The following is a 10,314-nucleotide window of genomic DNA, read 5'->3' on the forward strand; positions in this document are numbered from 1 at the left end:
CCATTATTTTTTCAGACTCTGCCCCCCCCCCGTTCCCCCTCTCTAACGACCTCCTCATTCGATACTGTTCAACATCTGTTTTGCCTTCTCTCCCCCCCTCCCTCTCTCTCTTCTCCTCGCTTTTGGTTTTATTCAATACTGCTCAGTCTCTTTGCCCCTACTTCTGTCATTCACCCCCCCCCCTCCCCCCAACACTTCCTCCTGTTTTCTTATCCATGCCTTGGATTCCCTTGATTTCCAAGTCCCCTGCGTCCCCTCTCGTCTCAAAGCTGCCTTTTTCGTGGTGGAGATCTTTGGAGCAGATAAGCGATTTTTGCCCACTGTTCCAACTCTTACGCCTTCTCAGGTTTCACAGACAAGGTTTCCACTTAAACTTTAAGCCTTTTTGTGTGTGGTCATATTCGAAGAGCCAAGAATAAACCCAGGATTGTTGGATCTACGTGGCATTATTACCTTTCTTGCCCAGATCACCTTCGATGTCTGGAGGTATTTGTATCGCTACACGGGGATAAGCCAGTGTCACGACGGATTTAGGTTTAGGCCTAAAAAAAAAAAAATAGGTGTGGTTACGGTAACCCGACCTACCCTATTTTTAGGGGCCGACCCAAAAACTTGTTATTACATTTGTCAAAAAAAAGAAAGAAAAAAAAAGAAAACGAGTGCAGAAAACGCAATGAAAGCGAAAGCGCCCGAGTCGCACACTTATTTCCCTGTCAAGTAGGTTTAATTTGTACACACTAGAAAAAAAAAAAAGGAATATCCTACTTTCCTACCCTATTTTTTTTGGCTATGTTACCGTAACCACACCTATTTTTTTTTTGGCCTTGGGAAGAAAATACTCCGTTCATTTGTACTGCCAATCAATCTAGCATGCTAAAAATCCCACTCTTCTTTTTAAACATTATTGGGTGTCTTTATCATTTGTTTAAGCCTGTCGAGAGACTGGTCTGCGTGGCGCTCAGTTTCTGTTGTCTATATTTAGAACACGTACGTCTCTCCGATGTCTGATCTTGTCATTAGCGCTCACTGACTCATTGCTTTGTGTATTGTGCTCCTGATTTTGCGGTTGCTATTGTTGCGGTTGCTATTGTTGCGGTTACTATTGTTGCGGTTGCTACTAAAGGTTTAGTTACGGCCGGCTGTACACATCTCTCCGCCCCCCCCCCCCAAAAAAAAAACCAAAAAAACACAACAACAAACAACTACAACAACAACACAACAACAACAACAACAACAACAACAACAACAACAACAACAACAACAACATCAACCGTGATTGAAAGAAAGATGACGCAGAGTACTATCGCCATTGTTGCTCCTACAGCATCAACACCTTACCATGTTCATTCCCGCAAGGAAGTTTACAAAGCTATCACTTTCTGTTTTCAATATTTAGAACACGCACATATCTCTGTTGTTTGATCTTGTCATTATAGCTCTCGCTGCCTCACTGGGTTGTGTTCGATGCCGCAAGGAAGTTGACAAATCCAAAGGGAAAAGTGTGTGTAAAGGTTAAACCAAGGAAAATAGAGGAAAGCTGGGAGAAAAACGGGGACAGAGGGATCAATTGATCTTTGCCTCTAGACCGTAGAGACCTGAAGCTGAGGGACCGGGTGACTAAGGGTTGGGGGGGAGGGGGGGCACAGTGCCTGTCTACAGTACGATGGGATTAAAGACAATGAATCTCGCTCGTCATGCAATGCTAGGTGCTGCTAATTAACTCCCCCACCCACACACACGTCACACAGCGTCACAGAGATGACCTCAGTCCATCACACCATCTACATGACGCTGCTGGGATGGTGTACTCCCGGTTGTCCGTATCTCGTTTGACCGTATCTCGTTTGACCGTATCTCGTTTGACCGTATCTCGTTTGACCGTATCTCGTTTGACCGTATTCATTCAGTGGAACGGACTCGTAGTGCCGTTTGACCGTATTTGCTTATTCATACACACACACACACACACACACACACACACACACACACACACACACACACACACATAACACACACATACACACACACACACACACCACACACACACACACACATACACACACACACACATAAACACACATACATACACACGCATACGCCCACACACACACACTCACACACCCACACCCACACACACACACACACACACACTCACACACACACACACACACACACACACACACACACACACACACACACACACACACGTACCCCACCCCCCAATTTTCTCCCTTTCGTTAAATGGCAGGTGTATTCGCAAATAACAAATAGTAGCTAGATACACACACATGGGGGCGGGGGTTGGGCGCTCAGACAGACACCAGACTGGGTAGCGTGAGGTACATGGAGTGGGAAGCCACCCACTATTTCCCAGCAATAGGGTGATAATGATCGAGAGATGTAAAATGCAATGAAATTAGTTACAGTTTCCACAAACTTGTATTGAGTACACCGTGTGAAGGTGACAGTCGCTGGGTCCATCTGAAAGACACACATCTTGTATTGAGTACACTGTGTGAAGGTGACAGTCGCTGGGTCCATCTGAAAGACACACAGCTTGTATTGAGTACACTGTGTGAAGGTGACAGTCGCTGGGTCCATCTGAAAGACACACATCTTGTATTGAGTACACTGTGTGAAGGTGACATTCGCTGGGTCCATCTGAAAGACACACATCTTGTATTGAGTACACCGTGTGAAGGTGACATTCGCTGGGTCCATCTGAAAGACACACATCTTGTATTGAGTACACTGTGTGAAGGTGACAGTCGCTGGGTCCATCTGAAAGTCACACATCTTGTATTGAGTACACTGTGTGAAGGTGACAGTCGCTGGGTCCATCTGAAAGACACACATCTTGTATTGAGTACACTGTGTGAAGGTGACAGTCGCTGGGTCCATCTGAAAGACACACATCTTGTTGAATGTTCAGGGTGACAGGGCATACTTTTCCAATTACTTCTCTCACCGAAGTCTATCCAGTGTTTGTTGAGGGCTAATATTTCCACCATCACTACATGTACTTTCTTTAATCATTAGCAAGTTTACACATGCACACCGTGTGAGTGTGTGTGTGTATGTGTGTGTGTGTGTGTGTGTGTGTGTGAGTGTGTGTGTGTGTGTGTGTGTGTGTGTGTGTGTGTGTGTGTGAGATTTTGTGTGCGTGTGTGCGTGCGTGCGTGCGTGCGTGCGTGCGTGAGTGCGTGAGCGTGTGAGTGTGTGGTTGTGCTATTTTTTCTTTGTATCATTTCAGGTTTGGACAGTAAATGATTTGTCTTACAAGCAGCAAACACCTCCGTACATAATGATACATTTTGCCTTCAATTATCAACCTCCTGCTCTGTATACTTGGTGATATGTGTTTGAAAGTGTTTGGAAGCCGTGCATTATCCACAATGTGCTTTCTTGTTCAGGGGTGAAAAATCTATGTTTTGTGTGAAAGTGCATCGTCAATAATGCGTGTGTTTTTTTAGCAGCGTAAATTCTTCAAGTGCACTCCAATGCTTTTTGCTTGCTCTTTCTGACAGTCGTTCGATCGTTACCTTGGCATTTTACACCGCGCGCCTCCAGCCATTTTTATGCCATGCACCTCTCAATCCCACCAGTCTTTGCTAGCATCCCTGTTGCAGGCATTTTTTCGCCCAACGCGTTCGCCTTTTTGCTCATTAGCCAGAGTAAGTTTCCGCCGCAAATCTCTTTGACGTATTGATACTGCTCTCTGCCATAAAGAAAACAAAAATCGTGTCTTCATTTCGTGCGCAGCGGACGCGGCAGACTTACCGCGGTAACACCGGCAGGGCGGAAGTAGAGGGCGCTCTTTTGTTGATCCCGTAATGATCACGTGGTCTCCTCTCCCGGCAACGGACGGGAAAGCGCGAGACTTGGCCGTAGCGAACTGGTAGCGGTGATGTTGGGAAGGAGGTTGGTGCCTGAAGCTAAAGTCAATATGATTGGATTTTCTTTGCCCCTTTTTTGTCCCAGTGAATATTCCTTAATAACGCCATGGAAAGGAGGCAGGACTATAGGATGGGATGGACAAGGGATGGCTTCCTGATGCCCGGGGTTAGGACTGGACGGGGTCCTTAAGTGGTGTTCACATGGCAGACTTTGTACCAATTTCCCACTAACTTTCAAACGGTTTTAGTCGGCCGGCGCCAGGTCAAATCAAAATCGCCGTCCATATGAACAGCACAAACGCTCAAACTATGTATACATATAAAAGCGGCGATTCTTACCAGAATCGAAGGCCAGTACAGCTATCGGAGCTACCTCCCAATGCGGTAACTTACGTAAGAGCAGTTTGGCTAGAGCTAACTAATCAGTAAACACGATAAGAAAAGTCTGCGCAAAATCTTCACCAAGTTACGGCCGAGTCGAGCAGTGCTCAACTGAGTTTTGGAGTCACTGCTAAATCTGGCCTAAATCGTACCAAAATCGCCGAGGCCGTTCACATGGCACACTTTTCGCCGACTTGGCCTCGACGACTCGGGAGCGATTTTCAAACGACAAAAGTTGGGCAAAAGTTGGTTGCAAATCTGCCATGTGAACGGCACTTTAGTGTTCGCGGTGTGCGGTCAGCAGAGGTCACCACTAGCTGCTTTGTCCTCAGGCTGGACAGACAATGACCAAAGACTCGGGGTGACAGGGTTTAGCTCAGCATGTTGATACTTTTCTGTGACACCCGTCTGTATTACAGTTGAACCATCTTTTCATTTGTTTGTTTGTTTGTTTGTTTGTTTGTTTAACGCCCAGCCAACCACGAAGGGCCATATCAGGGCGGTGCTGCTTTGACATATAACGTGCGCCACACACAAGACAGAAGTCGCAGCACAGGCTTCATGTCTCACCCAGTCACATTATTCTGACACAGGACCAACCAGTCCTAGCACTAACCCCATAATGCCAGACGCCAGGCGGAGCAGCCACTAGATTGCCAATTTTAAAGTCTTAGGTATGACCCGGCCGGGGTTCGAACCCACGACCTCCCGATCACTGGGCGGACGCCTTACCACTAGGCCAACCACGTGCCGGTACCATCTTTTTAGAAATGTGAGAAAATTAGATCTTACAAAGGAGTCTTAAGATAAGCGTAAATTTATGGAAGTTATGAACCGGAACTCTGAGAAAAAATAGTCTTATGAGGGAGGGAATCTTAACTTGGGTATTTAACAGAAGGTTCCCTTGTATTTCATCGTCAGCAGATGACCATGTTGAGAAATCTCATGAGATTACTTTGCACGATCAAATGAATATTTTTTGCGACATCTGTTTGGATAAGTTATTGTGTGTAGATGAATATTTCGAGAGACCTTACCTTATAATTTAAACATGTTTAGACTCAATTTTCGCCACATATCTAATGACACATATTTTGGAACAAACAACCAAACAAACAGACAAACAAACAAACAGACAAAGAAACAGACAAACAAACAGACAAACAGACAAACAAACAGACAAATAAACAAGCAACCAAACAAACAAACAAACAAACTGAGGGTCAAGCTGCGGACTACATCTTGCCGAACTGCTGTTGTAATGTTCTTTGCGCTGATTTGCCTTGCGGTCAGTGACTGCAGAACAGTTAATTAGTCCATTACTTTGAAGCTTTACTGATTTCGATCTTTAATTCAGAATAACTGCAGGCAGTCAGTTATCCAACGGTGTGGTTCGGTTGGAAATATATCTGACTCAGTAAGAACTCGTCCTTTGTTAGCCTGTTCATTGCACGACAATAGGTTGAGACCAAAAAAACACAAATAATAAAAACTAATGGTTGAGATAAAAAAAAACAAGAATGGTAAGTTATTCAAATACTTGTAATAATTAACGTTTTGATTTCGACGTTCCGATAACTGAACTTTCTTGTTCTTTTAATCTTGCTTTTATAATGTTAGCAATCTCTCTCTGTCAATCTCTGTTTGTAAGTGTTGTTGTTTGGCTTGTGTATGTTTATGTTTATGTTTGTGTTGTTTATGTTAATGTTTGTGTTGTTGTTTTTGTTTTCGTAAATGATGTTGATGATTTTGTTGTTGTTGCATTAACCAGACATTTGTTGCCGTTTTAGCGAACTAAATGTTGTTGGTGTTGTTGTTGTTGTTGTTGTTGTTGTTAATGTTGTTGGTGTTGTTGTTGTTGTTGTTGTTGTTGTTAATGTTGTTGGTGTTGTTGTTGTTGTTGGTTGTGGTGTTGTCCTTGTTAGAAGGCTTACTGTTTCGGATTTCCGTGAACGGCCGAGGTCACGAAAATAAAGTAAATACCCATCTCTTTTTCCTTGCTATCTAACCCACCTCCTCCCTCCCCCACCCATTACTACTTCCTCCAAAGTGCCGCCACGTTGGCAGCCGTGTTTTAATTGATTTTGGCTTTTTGGTCCCCCGCTGGACAGAGCCCCATTCCTGTGGTGAACATCTCTGTTGGGAGAGTGCCATTAGTTGGAGGCCGGCCCCTGAAACACAGGCATTGATTGTCTTTCTTCACGCCATCTCTCCCTCTCTCTGTCTATTTCTCTGTCTCCTCCTTCTCTCTCTCTCTCTCTCTCTCTCTCCTCTCTCTCTCTCTCTGTCTGTCTGTCTCTCTCTCTCTCTCTGTCTATTTCTCTGTCTCCTCCTTCTCTCTCTCTCTCTCTCTCTCTCTCTCTCTCTCTCTCTCTCTCTTTTTCTGTCTGTCTGTCTCTCTCTCTCTCCTCCTTCTCTCTCTCTCTCTATCTCTGTCTGTCTCTCTCTCTCTCTCTCTCTCCCTCTCTGTCTCTTTTTCTGTCTCCTCCTTCTCTCTCTCTTTCTCTCTCTCTCTCTCTCTCTCTCTGTCTCTCTGCGTCTCTTTCTCTATCTGTCTCTCTCTCTTTCTCTCTCTCTCTCTCTCTCTCTGTGTCTCTGTCTCTATCTGTCTCTCTCTCTTTCTCTCTCCCTCCTCTTCCTCTTTCGATCTTTCTCTCCTATTCCTCTTATGCTCTCTCTCTCTTCTCTTTCTCTAACTGTCTCTCTCCCTTTCTTATCTTATCTCTCCCCCCTCCATCTCTCTCTTCCCCTCTCTCTCTCTCCCCCTCTCTCCCTCGCTGTCTTACTCTCCCCCCTCTCTCCCCCTCCCCCCCCTCTCTCTCTCACCTTGTTCTTATCCTTTGTAAAGTTCATTCTCTCTCTTTTTCTATTCCTCTCCACCGCCCCCATAACCCACCCGATCAGCATCTACCGCGTACAAAGTCTGGCTTGATCTGGGATTGCGTCTAATACTTTGATGAAGTTTCATGGAGGTGGACTTTGAATGTGATCGGGATCATCTTCACACATCACTGCCACATGCTGACGGCTTTAGAACAGTGCACATGTAGGCTGTTACTCTTTGACAAAGGAGCAGAGACACATGTAGGCTGTTACTCTTTGACAACGGAGCAGAGACACATGTAGGCTGTTACTCTTTGACAACGGAGCAGAGACACATGTGGGCTGTTACTCTTTGACAAAGGAGCAGCGACACATGTAGGCTGTTACTCTTTGACAAAGGAGCAGAAACACATGTAGGCTGTTACTCTTTGACAAAGGAGCAGAAACACATGTAGGCTGTTACTCTTTGACAAAGGAGCAGAAACACATGTAGGCTGTTACTCTTTGACAACGGAGCAGAGACACATGTAGGCTGTTACTCTTTGACAAAGGAGCAGAAACACATGTAGGCTGTTACTCTTTGACAAAGGAGCAGAAACACATGTAGGCTGTTACTCTTTGACAAAGGAGCAGAGACACATGTAGGCTGTTACTCTTTGACAAAGGAGCAGAGACAGATAGCGAGAAACACAGACACAAACATATTAAACGCAGACAGACTGACAGACAGACAGACAGACAGACTGACAGACAGACTGACTGACAGACAGACAGACAGACAGACAGACAGACAGACTGACATACAGACAAACAGACAGAAAGACAAGACAGACAGACAGACTGTTCAGGGAGGGAACAGTTGATTCGAGCAGAGCAAAGCAGGGTTAATGGTCTCCACAGAAATGGACTCTGGAAGGCTTCAAGCTGGAACAGGCCCCCAGCAAGGGAACAGGGAACAGTTGATCCGAGCAGAGCAAAGTAAACCTCTCTCAGCAATGATGGACTGTAGCGGGGCCTCAGGTCGGTTTCCTGGGCCATCAACACAGTTGGTCAACTGCAGTGGAACGAGTGAAATGCAGGAATCCGACGAAATTGGGTTCCACGAAAACAGATGTTAGTACTATAGTCGCCCGACTGTGTCTCTTCGCACGGGGTGCCCTCAGCACCGTGTTCGGACAACCACAGTCGGGCGACGAATCGGTGGTCCGATGATGATGATGGAACTTCATTTGACAAGGATAGAGGTGTTTTTGCTACACTTTTTCTTTTACAATCTGTCCGACTGTCCGGGTGACCACCGCGAGTCCATAAAACCGGCTCCGAAGACTAGGCCAGGATAGGGAGCTGTTGATGAAGGTAAGGGAGCGACAGAGCTGTTGTAACTGATGGGACACGACGGGCCCGGGTAGCTCATAGGGTAGACCACTGGACTTGTGACCTTTGTGTTACGGGTTCCAATCCAGGCCAGGACGGACACAGGACAGCTTTATGTGTAGACTCAGAGACGGTATCCATGTCCTACCCGTGTCAACATAGTGGCACGCAAAGCGACCTCGGTCATTCTGCCATAAGTGCAGGTGGCAGATTACACGTAAACACGGGCACACCTGGGTAGCGCCACTCTTGTTGCTGCTAGCTTTCCACTGGGAGGAAGCGACTCAATTTTCTCAGCAGTGTGATATTACAATAAATGAAATGGGGGGAGGGGGAGGGGGGATAGGATAGGTAAAGCTAAGGAACAGCTGATGACGGCAAAGGGAGCGGCAACGTTGTAGGGACTGAGGGGACCTAACGGGGCAAGCAGGGAAGACGAGGTGAACACCGGGCGCTACTTGAGTCCGATCAATACCCTTCCTTGGCCTCTCTCCAGTCTCGCACCGCGTCACGCCGTCTCTAGCGCTGAATAGACACAAATTAATCCCACGTACCGGAGAGGCCTCCCAGCCTTTACGGCCTGAATACTGCCAAATTAAAACCACATATTTAAGAAACGAACGTCAGAGGCAGGGCCACGATGACTAGGTTTCTGTCCTTCACAATATGCACAGAGAGAGAGGCGTCGTTAGCGTGTCGTAATTCTTGTTAGCATCCACCCTGTCCCCTGTCCTGGAGGCCCGCCCACTCTGTTTTGACAGGCGGGTTTTTATACACTGGAACCCCCCCCCCTTTCAAGCCCCCCCCCCCCTCCAATTTGAGACTTACCCTGTTTTATGACTTTCATTTTTTTTTAAAATGTTTTTTTAGATGTTCAGCTCATAACTTCTGTAACTTTACCTTCGTTTGAAGACTCCCTCCTTTTTAGGACCTGATTTTCCGACAGTTTTGAAAGTTTTAAAAGGGGGGTTCTACTGTACTGGAAAATAATTTGTTGATGCTGTTAGCAGTGGAGGTTGAGTGAGTCCGCAGCAGGAACATGGCACAGTTTTGCTGCCAAATCTATACCTTTTCTGAGTACGCCAGATCGGAGACACATATTTTCAACCAGCATATAAAAAGAACAGAAATAGGCACACTTTTAGCTGTAGAATCGTTACCTTTTCACTGTGCGCAATATCGGGGGTAGATATTTTGAACCACATACAACTGCTCCGCCTGGCGTCTGGCATTATGGGGTTAGTGCTAGGACTGGTTGGTCCGGTGTCAGAATAATGTGACTGGGTGAGACATGAAGCCTGTACTGCGACATCTGTCTTGTGTGTGGTGCACGTTATATGTCAAAGCAGCACCGCCCTCATATGGCCCTTCGTGGTCGGCTGGGCGTTAAGCAAACAAACAAACAAACAAACAAACAAACAAACCACATACAAATGTAACCGAGTGCCGAAACACTACGATCACCTCGGGAGGCGAAGTGCAATCAAACAGGATTGAAAATGTTAGGGCTAATTTCTTAGCCCTATAAAAACTGTTATGCAAACCCGAAAGTTTCCATGAACATACAGACAATCGGAAACCACCAGACCCCATCACAAACAGAATTCCACAATCCAGAGGTGTTGACTTAAAGGCCAACAACTCGGGTGCAGAGTCTGCTGTGAAAGGAGCGGTAGCCTCCCCTGTCACACAAAAAAACAAAACAAAACAAAAACCACCCAGAAATATGGCACACTTACCACTGCCAAATATGTAATCTGCAAGGAGACGCAAAGATAAGACAACTGTATAATAATTGAACAAATGATGCCTACATTTTAGCCACGAAAGCTATCAATTG

Source organism: Littorina saxatilis, linkage group LG16, assembly GCF_037325665.1.
Source record: "Littorina saxatilis isolate snail1 linkage group LG16, US_GU_Lsax_2.0, whole genome shotgun sequence".
NCBI lineage: Eukaryota > Metazoa > Mollusca > Gastropoda > Littorinimorpha > Littorinidae > Littorina > Littorina saxatilis.